This window comes from Accipiter gentilis, chromosome Z (genome assembly GCF_929443795.1).
Source record: "Accipiter gentilis chromosome Z, bAccGen1.1, whole genome shotgun sequence".
NCBI lineage: Eukaryota > Metazoa > Chordata > Aves > Accipitriformes > Accipitridae > Astur > Astur gentilis.
Window position 1 is genome coordinate 20,119,551 of NC_064919.1, and position 15,933 is coordinate 20,135,483.

The following is a 15,933-nucleotide window of genomic DNA, read 5'->3' on the forward strand; positions in this document are numbered from 1 at the left end:
CAAAATATACCAAAGAAACCAAAAACATGCTCCCCCAACCACAAAAGACCAGAATTTATCTAGCGATTTCCAGGTCAGTCAAAAAAGAAAAGGCACAGGCATGAAATGGCAAACAAGTGCTTTTTTCCAAGCTTTGAATTAATTTTGGGTACCACTGCCCAACAATACCCAGAATTAATTCAAAGTCTGGGATGGATGCTTGAAGTGGTAGGATAAAAGCACACATCCATTATGACTTTTCTTTTTAGCACAGTGTTAACGAAGTACAGGCTTTTTCCTTGCAAAGAGGCAGAAGCTGGGTTAGTTACATGCTGGTTTTCGCTCTTAACTGCAACGGAATACTTCAGCTGCCACCTCCTGGATAATCAACCCTACTGCACTGCAGCTGGCTTGTTTCCTGCCTGCCTTCCCAAATCTTGTAAATACAGATGAAACAGATTATCCTTTAAGTGTATTCTTATCCTAATCCAAACAGGTGCTTTACTAACTGTATTTTTCACCAGTAGTAAAAATTGACAAACACCACTGTATTTTCAGCCTTGATCCCAAGTCTGCATGCAGCAGACCAGAAAAGACTAGGAACTTGGATGCAAGACAGAAGGAAAGTGATGGGTTCAGTGGAGGATGGGATAGGTACCCCAGACCCACCTACCAAATAAGATGGCAGTACTGAACTAGGGGGATGTCTGTTCTGCCCAGATCTGCTGAGCCCTGTCAAGTCTAGCCTTCATGGGGAAGATCAAGAAGCTAAAAGTAGAAGTCCTTGATGATGGGTAGCAGTGCATCAGAGATTTTACCAACAGGATGGGGTAAAACTGGTCACTGAATAACACAGGTAAAATACAGGTTTGTGGTGAGGAAGAGACAGGTACTTACCCATGCATTTCATCATTTGATTACTATTATGACATCAGCTTCTACATAAGCCAATGTAGCTTCGTCATGGGTGCTATATGAGCAGTGGTAAGAATGAAGTGAATGTCTCTGGATGAACAGTGCATTACAGCACAGGAGCTGCAGCCTTTGAAATTCTGCATCTTGTTCATATGGGGCTATCACCCTTGAATACATATAAAAAAAGAAGATTTTCAGCCTCTCTGAACAGGAGTTTTTAAGGTCACTGCATCTACCTATCTATCTGCTGCAACGCCCAAATGGAACTACAGAGAAAATGCTTACGATAAATACAGGTATTTCATGCTGGTGACTCAGGCTAAAACTAAGAATTATAGGATTCTACTCAGAATACTGAAATAAAGATAAAAAACCCCACCCTGGACCTCTTAGACATTATGTCTCAGGGCACCCTTGTACTACAAGTCAACAGAAACTGTGAGAACATGACAACATATCTCCCTATTCATCAACCTCATTCGACTTTGTTGGACAAGGCACGGGTCATAGTTGAAATTTGAGCTAAACAAAACATCATGCTTAGTTAAAAACAGGCCCATAGAGAGTAGAAACTTACAGGTACAACCACCCCTATAACCACAGCCATCAGCAGAATCCAGTTACTCTCATCACAGACTAACTTGCTGCCAGTGGTGTTCCAGTCCCTGTTGGCTTTATCTCCTTAGTACCAGTCTTCAGCAGCTCAGGGTATTCTGACACTGTGAAACAAGTATATCACACTCTCAGGAAATGTGAGTTCTTCAGGCAAGGCCATGGCTGGATGCTCTATTCAAAACCTCTGTTCATGGATGAGAAGGTCAGAGAAGCAGAGCAGTAGACTTAATCTCCAGGTTTAAAAAGAAGCAGCACTACTTCACTGTACCATAACGAATCACATTTACTTCCAGCCAAGCAAGACAACACTTAAATAAAAAAAAAGCACACTACAGAAAAATTGCTTGTACATTTGAAGTTTGCCTTTTACTCTCATAATCTCCTTGCACATTTTCAGTTGTTGGGTGTTTTTTTTTTCTTTTTGGAAATATGGTATCCAATGCTCTGCATCAGTGTTTGTCTTCCTGTAAAAGATGCTGGAGATCTCTGGCCTACAAGCGTAAAGATTAAAATACTATTTCTCTCCTGAAATTCCTAATAACTTAGACAGTGAGAAAAGATGGGGAAATCAGCATAGTCAACAAATTAGTATAATGGGAATCAGAAAAGTGGGCTTAGGAGGTTTATCTATTTTGTGATTCTTCTCTAATGGGATTTAGTGGCCTAATTTTCAGTTTCTTTGAATAAGCCAATTTTTGCCCTTTTACCTCTGAATCTCAGAGTGGTTCTCCATGAACTTGTTAACACAATTTCCCACTTCTTTTTCATCCCATAATGCAGGACAGCAAATTCTCTTCTAGTATTAAACAGCCCTGTTCACACAAGAAGAGCGCAGTCACTTACTCACACTAACATCATGTTCTCTGAAGTTGCTATCAGCCATTCATTCCTGCCCAGTATTTCTTCCCTAGTCTGCATTCATAGACTCCTTCCTCCCAGTTCTGATGGCAGTCTCTCAAGAATCTCCTGGCTCCCCACTTCCTGCTGAGCTCTTCCCCCTGCCACTGCCACCTTTGCTTCATGATCTAATAAAGGCACCTTTGCTTATCAGTAATTTCAAAGTGATTTTCTAAGATGGGCATTACATTTTTTTGGCCTCTGCTGTCCACTGTATAGGTTTGTATAGCAGCCACAGTCATTTATAAGCACTTTGAAATTATTCTTGATGAAATGTACTGCATAAATAGTGTATTATGTATTTACAATCTGTATGAATGTTGTACTCACATCTCACACAATATTTCATAAGCTTAGGGGATTGTGATGATTTTTTTACAACCTGTAATTAATATTTTTAAAAAATGAAATTAAACAAAACAAAACAACAAAACAACTCCCCTCAAATTATTTAGTCATTCTTTGATCAAATCTCGGAAATATAGGCCAAATTGATTCAACCCAATTAACCTTTCTCTCTGCTTCACTCTGTGTTCAGTCACTTGTCACTAAGATGAAGCATGGTTTAAAGGAAAAAACTTTCACTTCTGTCTGGGAATAGAGGGCTTGTTGAAACAGAATGCTTTTTTATTTGGGGGCTGACCTTGCCTTCATTTCCTTCCACTCTTCATCTGTGTGTCACTACAGCAATGTTACTAAGGCAGGGAGATAGATATCATCTGTCTGTTGTAGGAAAATAACATCCAAGAAAGTACATGCAACTTATATGTAATTGTTAGGACAGAAACTTTTTGAGGATTTTCCTTCTTCTCACTAGCTGTACAAGGAATTTACAACACTCTTTATGCTGATCTTACCCGCCATCCCCTCAACTTGCAGAGAACTCTGGGATGCTTACTTTCTTTTAGTACACTTACGATGTGCAAATTTGACGCTGGAGTATGATATTTTACTGCAGTTTCCCAAGGGCATCAATTAGTTTCCTTTCTTTCATCTCCACTTTCTTGGTAGGCAAGAGTGATGCTTGGTCACACTGAAGAAGAGATATCACCATTGTGGCTCTCAAATACACAAACAGCACTGTTCTTCTCAAGAAAGCAATGCAAGGAATAAACATGAGCTTGGGCTCAAGGAAATGCAGTGTAACACAGCTGCAGGGTTAAATATGTACACAAGTTATTTTTCTGCTTCATCATCCAGATCTGCAAGTAACACAGCTCAAAACTGATGTTGCGTCACCTTGAGGAATTCACAGCTATGCAACATCAGTCAGAGCCAGATCAAAGATCCACTGCTAGAGGCAATAACTTTTTGGTCTCAGCTTGCTGTGTTTTAGAAATGTGGTTTCTCTGCAAAAGCCAGACTACTGAACTAGAAAATTCATCAAGCTGTTTCTTTCAATTAGTCATCACGATGTGCAGAACAAGTTTTAGCACTTCTCAGCATTCTGTACAGGTTAGCAATGGTTTCTTAGATCATTTTGAAGTAGCAAGGCTGGAGGGAGGATCAGGTAGGTCACTGTCATTAAAAACATTTTCATCGACTTTTGCCAAAGTGAAACTGATCATTGTCCATTAATGCACTCATCATCTTTTCATACATTCAAGACTGCTTCACAACCAGACCTTGAAGCATATATTCCCTTTCTTTCTGTACTTCTTGCTCAAATTAGAGTAAGAGAAAACACACTTATTTAGTATTCTCATTCACAATCTTTAGTAGGAAGAAAATATGTCAGTTTTATTCCTGATTGATACCATGCTGATAAGGGTTATGAATGCCTACATGTATTGTTTCGAAAACAAGGAAGCTCTGGAATACAAACAAAATACCTTGCAAATCAACCTGAAAAAAAGTCAAACTAGAACCTCTTTGTGCAAAATAATTCAGAACACTGAAACTTAAATGAAGCCGATTATTAATTGGGACAGCTCACTAAGATATAGAGCAGGGAAGTAAAAATTATGTTTGGGTCCTCCATCTCATTACAGAACAGAGAAGGAGCAGTCATTTGCTATCAAAGTGATAGCACCAAGACTTCTTTGTATTTATCTAGACAACTTACTGAAAAGCTTCAGACTAAGCAATATCAGCATAAGAGGTTAGAGGACAAATTTTGGAAAAACTCTTAAAAGACTATCGTGTATGCCAGCTTAGACAAGGTAAAGTAAGGGGAAAATAAAGTGGATGCAAATATCTGAAGGGAAGAAACATCAAAGGAAGAAAAATCATTTGCTGAAATAGAAAGCTTGCTATGTTGAACAAAGAGGTGAAATTAAAATAAGGACATTTAATATGCTTATTACCAAAAATAGTTTGTGCTAAAATATGTCAGGCTGTGGGAAATATCACAAACAGAACTGAAACTTCATAAGTATTTAGAGGAAGAAAAAAAGCAGTATTTTTATATACAATTATTCTGCAGCAAAAACAAGATTATATAGAAAATACGGAACAACAGTGATCCTTTTGCCACAATGTTTCTAACTAATAGGACTGCCAATTTGTTCAAAAACTGTAAACATTTAAATGCTGCATTGGTAATAACACTAAATAACCATTTTCTTAAAAAGTTGGAATCTTGGCAGGCCCTTGTAATCATTGACACACTCTTCCACTTCACATAGACATACTCAAAACATTGAGAAATATAATTTGAGCATGTTTATGCAACATTTTGGAGTAAAAATTTCAGGCAGTTTTCTCTCAGTTTCAGCCTCCCCACTGATACACCAAAGGAAGAGTGTCCCACAGCAACCACAACAACAGGATATATACCCTTCTTGATACACCATCGTCCCACACAGGGCAAACCAGTGTACCCTATACATTGAAACAGGGCTGCTCCCTGGGCAATGACACCCCCCCTGCAGTGCTGTGGCAGTGCAGGGACCGTGCCAGAAGAAACTCTCAAGGTTTTTTAATGATCCGTAGCTATTTTCGTTATTCTTGTCATTATTATTAAAACAGTGACAGTGTGACAAAGACTGCAGATTTTCAGATAGTTCTGCGGAATGAAATGGCAGAAAGCCTGCAGCCTGGCTGTACACACAATTAAAATGAACAGGCTACAGAGACTGATGCAGTCCCCCTGACCTTAACGATGTTGATGTTTACATATGAACCTCCCCACTCGGCTGCAGATAAGGAATGACAGACAATACTACAAATTAGTGAAGGTCAATAGAGCAGGAGGCAGCAGTTAGTCAATTACAAAAGCAAACCCTCTGCTAAAGCACGAAGTCCTGTGTTTTCTCAGTATAATCAACTGCCTGAGTCATGGAGTCTAATAAAATTGACCTGTTTTTCCTTCTAATTGACTGATGCCTGGAATTGCATGAACTTTAGGTGTGCTAGAATTTAAGTCTTAATATCATGTAGCAAAAGGCAGACATCTAATTAGTCTGTCTTCAGGTCTAATGGCTGTTTCTGCGATGTGCAGTTCCATCCAACCATGACAAAATCTTTGCTTTGAAAGTGTTTGCAAAGACCAAAAAAATTGTTTACAAGCTATGTATGAACTCTACTGGGTGCTAGTAAGGTTGCTACAGCAAAACAGCTCTTGTGTGAAGAACAAGGACTGAATTATAAACAAAAGCAAGAAAACAGCCCACTTTCCTCACATAAGATGTGTTCTTTCTGGCAGAGAGTTGAAGAAAATCATGAAGTTAGTTTTCTTGATACAGCAAGGTGTAACAATTTTCCTGATTCATTCTCCAGAATAAGTCATTCAAAATCCTAAATACCCATACAGATCTGTTTTTTCCCCTTACCACTGTGGGTCATCTACACAACTATTTGAACCCTTTACAAAGCTATATATATCTTCAAGATTTTCAAGGGCTTTTTTTCCCACTTTGCCTATGTATTTTGAGCTTAATTTACAATGGTCTTCAGATGAAATGTCTCAAAGCTTGATCCCTAGTTATAAGTGGTTGCCACTGCTGTTGCTGGTTCATGGCTCCTCCTTAGCTAAGATATTTGTGTGTACTTGAGCTTAGGCACCATTGCTGAGCTTTGACTGAAATAAAGTTAGACAGTGGTCTCAGGTACTAATATACACTTGGGTTTTCAAAGGAATCCAAGGACACCCAAATCTCATTGCAAGAGTTGGTGCCTAACAAAATGTCAACACAAATAAGAAGATACCTTACTGTTTTTCGCTACGTCTCTGAGTAAAAAAGTAGTTTGACATGGAAGGCCTGCCAGGTTTACTTTTACTCAAGGTTCTGTGACCCTCTTCCCTCAAACTATACTCACTGAAGTCAGAAATTGGAAAGAAGCTGTAAAACTCCACTACTATATCATTTGCAGTATGAGAAGACAGATATCATTAAAAACAATAATATAAAAAAGAGAATAAAAATTGAGACAAACTCCAAAAAGGTACTTTCGGTGTAAAATTCCCTACGTATTCACAACAATATCATGTAGGTTTTGTTCCAGACAAAGCAATTGCCTAGGGTTACCACTAATAAATTCTGCTTGAAAATATATTATAAATAAAGTTCCTCCAACAGTGAACCACAGAGCAGAGCCCCTGCAAAGGGATTCTTCTGACACTAAAAACTATAGACCAAGATGTTGAAAAGCATATTCTCGAAAACTCAAAGCAAAATTATAGCTTTCATTTACACATGGTTTGGTGACAAAGTATACATACTCTCTCTCTCTAATCACACACAATATTTTTACACATATAAATAAAACATACAGCTTGGAAAATCAGCTTCCAAATCCACTCAGTTTCCCATTGTCATGTTAGTACTTTCTCTGCCCCACTAAACCTCTAACAACATTTTTCAACAGTCTCTCTCTTTTGGCTGGGAAATTTCCTAGTTATTTTCCTTCTCTCCCAGCTGCACAGTTACCAATGCTTCACTAACATGTTTCCCTTGAACTGATACTGCTTCTCAAGCATCTCTATGTTCCCCAGTGTCATACTGATATTTCTGGACTAAACAATGCATTCTATCACCACTCAAGAGTCATCCCCTAAGAGGCAAATCAATTTATTTGCTGTTTCTTATTTCTTTTACCAAGGGATACTTAGTTGAAAAATCAAAATTTATTTTAAACATTCTTAAAAACAGCACACTTAAAATGCACAGCATGAAACTCAAGTTTTTTAAACAACAGCTTCAGTGCTCACGTATGTTCAGAAGTGAGCATCCAATGCTTCCAAAACAATACTTCATGTTGCCACATAAGGCTATCTAGATCTACAATAAAAGGCCAAGGAAAATAGAATCCCTTCAGTCACAGACATGAGCCTGTTACATTCAAGAACTGTTACAGATGGAAACATTTTAGAAACAGATAGGGAAAAAGGAAAAATAAGTAGACATTACATCTCCTGTTGATCAGATTTAGTACATTGTACAGGTCCATTCAGTCCCACCAGTTCTACTGGCAGGTCTTAGAAACCTTTAACAAACTTTAAAGCTTCTCTTGAACTAACTAACTCTCACATAGTTTAAGGGAGTTCACAACCAGCACTGGTCTGACATTAGCATTGTCATTCATACTCAACTTTTACATAAATATTTCCATTCCACTAAAAAATTGCTTACACGATAACATCAACAAAAACTAAGTAAACATCAGAAGCCTAAGCGTCCATTACCCATAGCCTCAAATTAAAACAAATGACTAGTATAAATTACTTTTAGCAGGGTTAGTGCTCAGAAGTATGAGATTCCCTTTGGATCTTTGAGAAACCAGAGCCCAAATTTTCCTTTTAATGAAAGACAGTACTTTAGTACTAGACAGGATGTTAACAAACACCAAGGCAAAATTTGGAAAGGTTAAGAAAAAAACCCAGCTTCATTCATTACTAAACATCAACTGTGTTCAAACTCCTTCCCAAGGAAGAAATAACATTGGGTTTGTGATACTACACTCACTTCTGATGCAGCAAAATTTTATGTCAAATAAAATTATGTTCAAGAGAATGCCTTAACATATCTTTCCTTCGGCTATCACAGTTTTTGTCTCATTATCCAAAGAGGCATGACAAAGATACAGGGGGAAGGTTAGGGGAAGGGGAGAAACAGGTGTTCTGACACATCACCTGTGCCTTGAGGTACCTGAGTCCTGTTGTACACGTTGGCAGGATCAAGTACTTCTTACTGTACTGGGTACACGCTGCCTGTGGAGCTGGCTGAGTCCAGAGAGGTGACACCAGGAGAGCTTAGGCTTTCACTGACTGCACTGCATAGACACAAATGACTTTGATAAATATCTACACCTCTATGCCTAAATTAACTGAGCACTGTGCATACCAGTTGCATCTCCACCATAGTAGACTTGGGCCCGTTCAGAGTGCACCAGTTATGTCCATACTGGAAAAGGGAAGGCTCGTTTCCAGTTTGTCTAGAGTTTTATCCAGTGCTAGAGCTTCCTCACAAATGGAAGCAGACACAAACCAAAGCCAAGGCCTGATGTGTACCCATGTACAGATGACCTAGGGACAGGGTTTAAGTGAGAAGACAAAAGAGCAGCAACATGACCTTACAAACTCACCCACATACATCTCATATAATACAGTTAACAAATCTTGAGCTGGCTCTTGTATTTTATAGCACAGTAAGTGCTCTATAGAAAGTTATGATCTGATAAAATGCCAGTTAACATACCTGAAGGCCAAAGAGGTCTCAAATGGGAAAACCAGTGAGATCTTCCTGAAGAGCAAATTTAAAACTAACAGCTTATAGAAAACAGGTGCTATGGCAGCACACAATTGTATGTTGCTGTTTTAGCTTAAGATACAGCCTCATGAACCATAAAATGTTGTAATCTTATATGGAAATATGAGGTCTTTGGAGCAAAGAAAATGGATCTTTGAAAGCTATGTTAATAGAAAGTGGTTAGCACAGTAAGGCAAATGAAAGAACTAATTTACATGCAATTAAACTCCAGAGACTCAGAGAAGTAATTCTCAAGTCCGTCCAACCAAAAACAAGGCGTATAAAAATAAAACAAAGGATCTGATTAGTTGGGAAAATGGGTACTCTGGTTTTTAGCAACTTGTCAGACAAAAGCCAAAGGAAAGATATTTAAATGCTGCCTTTCAGAGAGGTGGGTCAGCATATGCCCTAATTTGGGGAGAGGGCATGTCAAGAGAGACACTAGGGAGGTTAGAGTGTAATTCCTAGCATAAAGGAGATGTTGAAAATCAAAGAAAAGACAACAGAGGGATTTGAAAGGCTCAGTAAAGCCAAACAGTCCTGAAGGGGTATCTGCAGTATCTCATGCTGTTGTAAAGCATGTTTGCAATTTATGAGAATTACAATTTCGCTATGGATAAATTGCAGCTTGAGTGAGAAACCTCTAGCAAGCCTACAGACCTGATTTCTGTTTCACAGAGAGACAAAAACTCTATTATGAGAACAGGAAAAGGCACTGCTAAAAGTCACATTTTGTAATGCTGAAGTTAGTTTGTTGGGTTTTTTTTCCTTCCCTGGGTACTTTTGCAGGGACAAGCTTAAAGACTAGTATTACCTACACTGCTTCACTGAGCATTTGCAGCTAACAGGATAGCTCACTGACTTGAAAAACATGATCACAAGATGCTAACAACTTAGTAACTGTGTTTAGCGTTAACTACTCTACGTTGCAGCTTGTCTGAAGGACACACATGAACAGTTACCACATCTCAGCCATCAAAAAATACTATCAGTCTACAACATTACCTGAAATCTTTTTGCTCATATCATTAACTAGAAATCATGCTCAACCATGTACTATTATTTGCTAAAGTTGAATCTGACCTGTTACCTGGAATTTAATATTTTTAAAGTTAATTTGCTGAAAGGACATCTAAAGCTATAGGGAGCCTGAATTACTGATAGTCTTGCTAAAACTGTGATTAAATTTCAGTGGGATCACATCTACTTTCCTGAAATCATGCCATACTGTTCACTGCAGCCTTAAGAATCAATGACCTGTGTATCACAGCATCATAAATACTGTGTCACTTTTTATTAAACCAGACTTTTGATTCAAGGAACACTGAAATATAAACATGTCACAACAGTTCCAGGTGTCAATGTGCTCTAAGTGCCATTAAGTGTAAAATCTCTGGCATTCAGAGCATCATTAAAATAATTTTTGTCAAATTGAGTAGAGTTAATTAAAACCTATTATATCCTGGAAGGCACACTACAAAAGACAGGGGTAGTATGCAAGAGCTATACACAATTATTTCTATTCCTAACAAAAGTTGCCAAGAAGAAATTATGAGCTTGTTTAAAAATAGCAAGCTGTTAAGACTTCAAGTAATGTGGAAATATTGTACGGTGGTATTTCAACCAGTTACCTTAGAAGTGTACTAGCTCAAGTTGGAAGGGACCCATAAGAATCATTGAGTCCAACTCCCTGCTCCTTGCAGGACTAGCTAAAACTAAACCATATGACTAAAAGCATTGTCCAGACAGTCCTCAAACTCTGACGGGTTTGGTGCTGTGACCACTTCCCCAGGAAGCCTGTTCCAGTGACCGACCACCCTCTCAGTGAAGAACCTTTTCCTAATGTCCGATCTGAACTTCCCCTGACGCAGCTTCATTCCATCTCCTCATGTCCTATCACTGGTCACCAGAGAGAGGAGTTCAGCAACTCCCTCTCCGCTGCCCCCCTTGGGGAGGTTGTAGACTGTGATGAGGTCACCCCTCGGTCTTCTCTTCTCCAAGCTGAACAAACCAACTGATCTCAGCCACTGCTCCTGTCTTGCCCCTGAGACCTTTCACCATCTTGGTCACCCTCCTCTGGACACTGATATCTTGATGTCCTCCTTATATTGCGGTGCCCCAAACTGCACACAGTACTCGAATTGGGGCTGCACCAGTGCAGTGTAGAGTGGGACAATCACCTCCCTTGACCAGCTAGCTATGCTGTGCTTGATGCACCCCAGGACAAGGTTGGCCCTTTTGCCTGCCAGGGCACACTGTTCACTCATATTCAACTTGCCATAGTTATATACATTGATGAGCTCTCTCCTGAGCCTTTTCTTCTCTAGGTAAAACAGTCCCAGCTCTCTCTGCCTTTCCTCACAGGAGAGATGCTCCAGTCCCTGGCAGACTTCTCCAAGGGGCACCCCAGAGATGGAGGACAGCTGTCAACCCAAGAAGCTTAGAGAAATCTACTGCAATCATGAAACATGTTTTCCTAACTTCAGTGGGTGACAGGCTCTAATCCCAGAAGGAGCAAATTGGCCTATCATACCATCTGTGAAGTCTGGTGCAAGATAGAACTCGGCAAAGGGGCTGACCTGCCTTCTCAGGCTGGCTTTTCCAAGTTTTTGCCTGCTGCTCTTGAAGCAGGAAGATGCCATTCGTGCCCTGGGTCTGGGGTCAGGGATGTACTAAGAGCTGCCTCCGGCACCTGGTGCTCTACACGCAGCATTTCCTCCCATCCAGGTCTGCTTGGGCACTTGCATGGTGCACCAGGGGGGTGGGAAAGCCCTGCGGCACATCACGTACTCGCCCTGCTTTCTTCTCCGCACTCCCAGCTCTGCCCTGAGATATTCCCTTCCTGTGCCACTCGCAGCGTGCAGGGGAGAGGGAAACAAGAAGGAGGCATCTCCCCAACTTCTCCATCCTGGAGCACTCCAACTGGTGTTTGTGCAATGGAGACAAGGGGCAGCCCCCATCAGCATGAGCCTGATGCCATCTTTACAGCTCGATGCAAAGTGGCAGTTGGCAAAGGGACTGGCCTGCCTCCTCAGGCCAGCTTTTCTTCTCGAGGACCGAGGTCTCAGCTAGGTCCACAGCATGAAGCCTCAGTGTGGTGGCACGTGCTGCGGTCTGTTGTTTGAAGCATTGCACTGAAGTGTAGCAGCCCTCAGTGTGCCAAAGGCGCTGGCTGCCCTCTCCTACAGAAGACCAGGCCACGGCCATTGCTCAGGAAGGTGACTTTGCAGAGGTACAAGGCTGGACAGGGTGTTTCCCATGCTCCCTGGTCCAGCCACTGAACTTTATGAATGGGACAAGCGGAGCAGGAGATGACTGCAAGGACTTCATGTCACAGCAAGACTGCAGATGGTGTCCCCTGCTCACACGCACGCTGGGGAGGGAGCGTGGCTTGCAGGAGTGCCCGAGCCCTGTGCTGAAGGGGGTCTCCTGGGTCCTCGGGGGGAAGGGCTCTGCTGGACTCCTCCAGGCTGAGAGCACAGGCTCTGTTGCCCTCAGCGAACGAGCTGCCTGGCAGCTTGTGGTGCAGCAGGAGAAGGCCCTGGCCACGGCCGGGCAGGCTGTGACCTGCCTCTTGGCCCTGCCGTGGTCACACCAGGAGCCGGCTGCAGAGGGCCACAGGGTGATGCGCTTGCAGCAAGTTTTGGGACAAGGGAGGCTGCAGGGGTGGCTTCTGTGAGAAGACGAGAGAGGCTTCCCCGATGTCCAATAGAGCCAGTTCCAGATGCCTCCAAGACAGACCTGCCACTGGCCAAAGCTGAGCCTATCAGTGACACTGGTAGCACCTCTGTGATAACATATTTAAGAAGGGGAAAGAACTTCTGCAGTAGCTATCCAGGTATTGCATTGACCTTTTCAATGCCACTGCACATTAGAACACATTTTCAGCTCTGGGATGTTGAAACAAATATTACATGCTGCAGTGAAGTCCTTATGCCTGTGTACAAAACTGTGATTATGGTAAGGAAGAAGCAAAAGGACCAGTCTCCAGCTGTACCCTAGAGAGGCCTTCAATAGCCACAATTGCTGCAGGACAAATTCCAGCCTTAGCAAACAGCACTAAAGAAACAGATAATAGGAATGGCCGTATCGACCCATTAACTTTTCAAAAACTCCTTTCAAACATAATCCAAGCATGTTAGCAGGTTTTGGCACTACAAGGAAAATGTAGAAATTAAGCAGCCTTTTTAAACTCCTCAGAGATTCTCAGGTAACAGTCATTATCCTCCCTATAAATCAAGCATCTACAAGCTGCATTCACAACTGGGACATATTTGGACAACAAATATATTTGTTTAATAAATATGGAAATTTAAACACAACAGTTGGCATTTACTATGCATTTCTTACATGAGCTACTACATTTCATTTTTGAAAGATACTTCTATTAAAGTTTGCTTGTGTTCCTGCTTAGCTTACTTACACAAAGAAGTTTAACTTTTTGGGAAGCAGAGCTACACAGAGTAGAGTACCTGCTTTTTCCCTATAGTTATTCCATACCTAAATGTAAAATTTTGTCACCATGCTCTCTTTTAAAAGCCAGTTCAGCTTGCCTGAGAACTGGAGCCTGGTGCTACTTTAGGCAACAGCGACCATCCACTTGGCTCCATTTTAAAACAGAGCATTTGTGACAGTTTCAGAAGTGATATACACAAACCTTCTCTGGCGTTCAACTCTACTACACCTCTGACTATCCTACAGGATAAAACTTATTAATACTTAAACATCAGCATTAAGACTATCATGCATTTTACATAGCATGCTTTGGTTTTAACATGATTTCTTCATTGAGTCATTGGCCAGCAAGGCACTTGTTTCCATCTTACCTGAATTATTCATGAGGCATTCCCCTGTAGAAATCATCAACTTAACTGGAAGAATCACTCAACAGAACACTCCTGTCATATTTTATTTTTTCCCCTTTATTAAGTTTCAATGTTAATCAAAAGCATTGCATTTTTTTCCCCCCCCAAGAAAGAAATAGTGCATGAAGCATTTATTCATGAACGTCTATTATCTGCCACACATGAGAAATAGCACCTTGGACTAAAAGGTGGGAAATCTGTTGTTGATGACAGATGACAAAGTTCCTAAAAATTACTGAATAAATACAAATAGGTAGATATGAATAACATTTTGATATAAATACAATTTAAGTAACTACTTGCCAAACATTTAACTCCAGGAACTAGTAATTTTCTCAAAATAAAGGAACTAGTATGATTGTAACTTTAGATGAACTTATAAAGGGGATGACAATCAGCTGTTGCCATTGAATAGACACAATTCATACAATCATTTCAGAAGGACAATGTTTCATCATGAAAGCTGAAGACATATACAAAGTGTAACTAGGTTTCCATCTTCTGTGGATGCTTTAGCAATTTTGGATGCAGAATATATTCAGTATTTTACAGGCAAAAAATAAAAGCTAAATAAAATTGCAGCAAATTCAATCCAAATCACCAAAATTTAATCCAAAGCTTCACGAAGTTTATACCTCTGCAAGGGGCAGCACAGGATCTCTTTTTATTATTTCAACAGAATATAAAGATGAAGACTGTTCTCTGAAAGGATACAGCATTCACATTACAATTTTTCTGACTTGAAGGTGCTAGGAAGTCAGAGCAGCTGCAAATTACCCTGTCTAAACTCTCTGATTCTATAACTCATCCCTCTCTCCACACCCAATCCAATTCCTCCAGCAATTTCTCCCACAATCCTGAATTTTAGAGCTACCTTAAAAAAAAACCCAAAACAAAACAGAAACACCCAATTCCCTGTCCCCAAACTTTGTTATCACTTTGAATTAGGTATCATTTCTCATATACACACTGTGAAAACAATAACAGTAATTCAGATCAGTTTATGTCTGAGGTAAACAATACTGCCAGGTAAGTGAATGCTTCTCGTTTGGTTTTTAAATATGCTTAACTTCCTCCTGATGTAAAGTCCTCAAAAACTTAACTGAGGGTATATCCTAAAGAGGCTGCATCCGTCCACAGATTCACTTTTATAGCAGTAATATACAATGTTACAACAATTTTGAGTTACACAATAGTCAAGCCCCTTTCCCTCTGTCTTTGAAGTGATACATACCTCTAAGAGACAGAAAGAAAGAACTGTTCTTGTTCCCTTGAACAGAAGGGCCACGATTTTCCTTGCACTTTGTGAAGGGCACATAAGCGAGGACCTCCCGTTACCTGCTCCTAGGCAAGGTGTAAAATCTGGTCATTAAAAGTTTGCTTTTGTATTTTGTCCTTTATCATTGGAAAAATACTGACTTCTTATTTTTTTCATTTCAGATAAACCCCTAGTAAAGAGTAACTGCAACAGAAATGGACGTTCACACTGTGTTCTCCTTCCTCATATCAAAAGCACATAATGCCCCAACAGTGCCAGAACAGCTCTGCAAAATATCGTCTGCAACTCCACAGTGGTGATGGGGTCAAAAAAGAAACAAGACTGCTGTCTGAACAGAGAGGCAGGGTTGATTTAGTTTTGCAGGCAGAGGTGCAAGTTCAGCCTGCGTGGCTAAAGAATGTGAAACTCTCGCTGATCGCAGGGAGACCAGCGGCATGAATCCCAGAGGGGAGAACTGCTGTCTGTCTGGGGGGGAGACAGGTGAGCAAAGCCAAGCAGAACAAGAATCTCACAGCTGTTTCAAGATCAACTGGAGTACATATTCCGTCTAATAGAAATGCCTGCTCAAACAAAAAGAGAAAGCAAATGTATATGAATAAGGCAAGGGTCACAAATCCTAAGTGTTCTATCTTTTTTGGCTAATACCTGACTACCAGTACCTTCCATTTACAAATCTATTATTGATACAACCCAG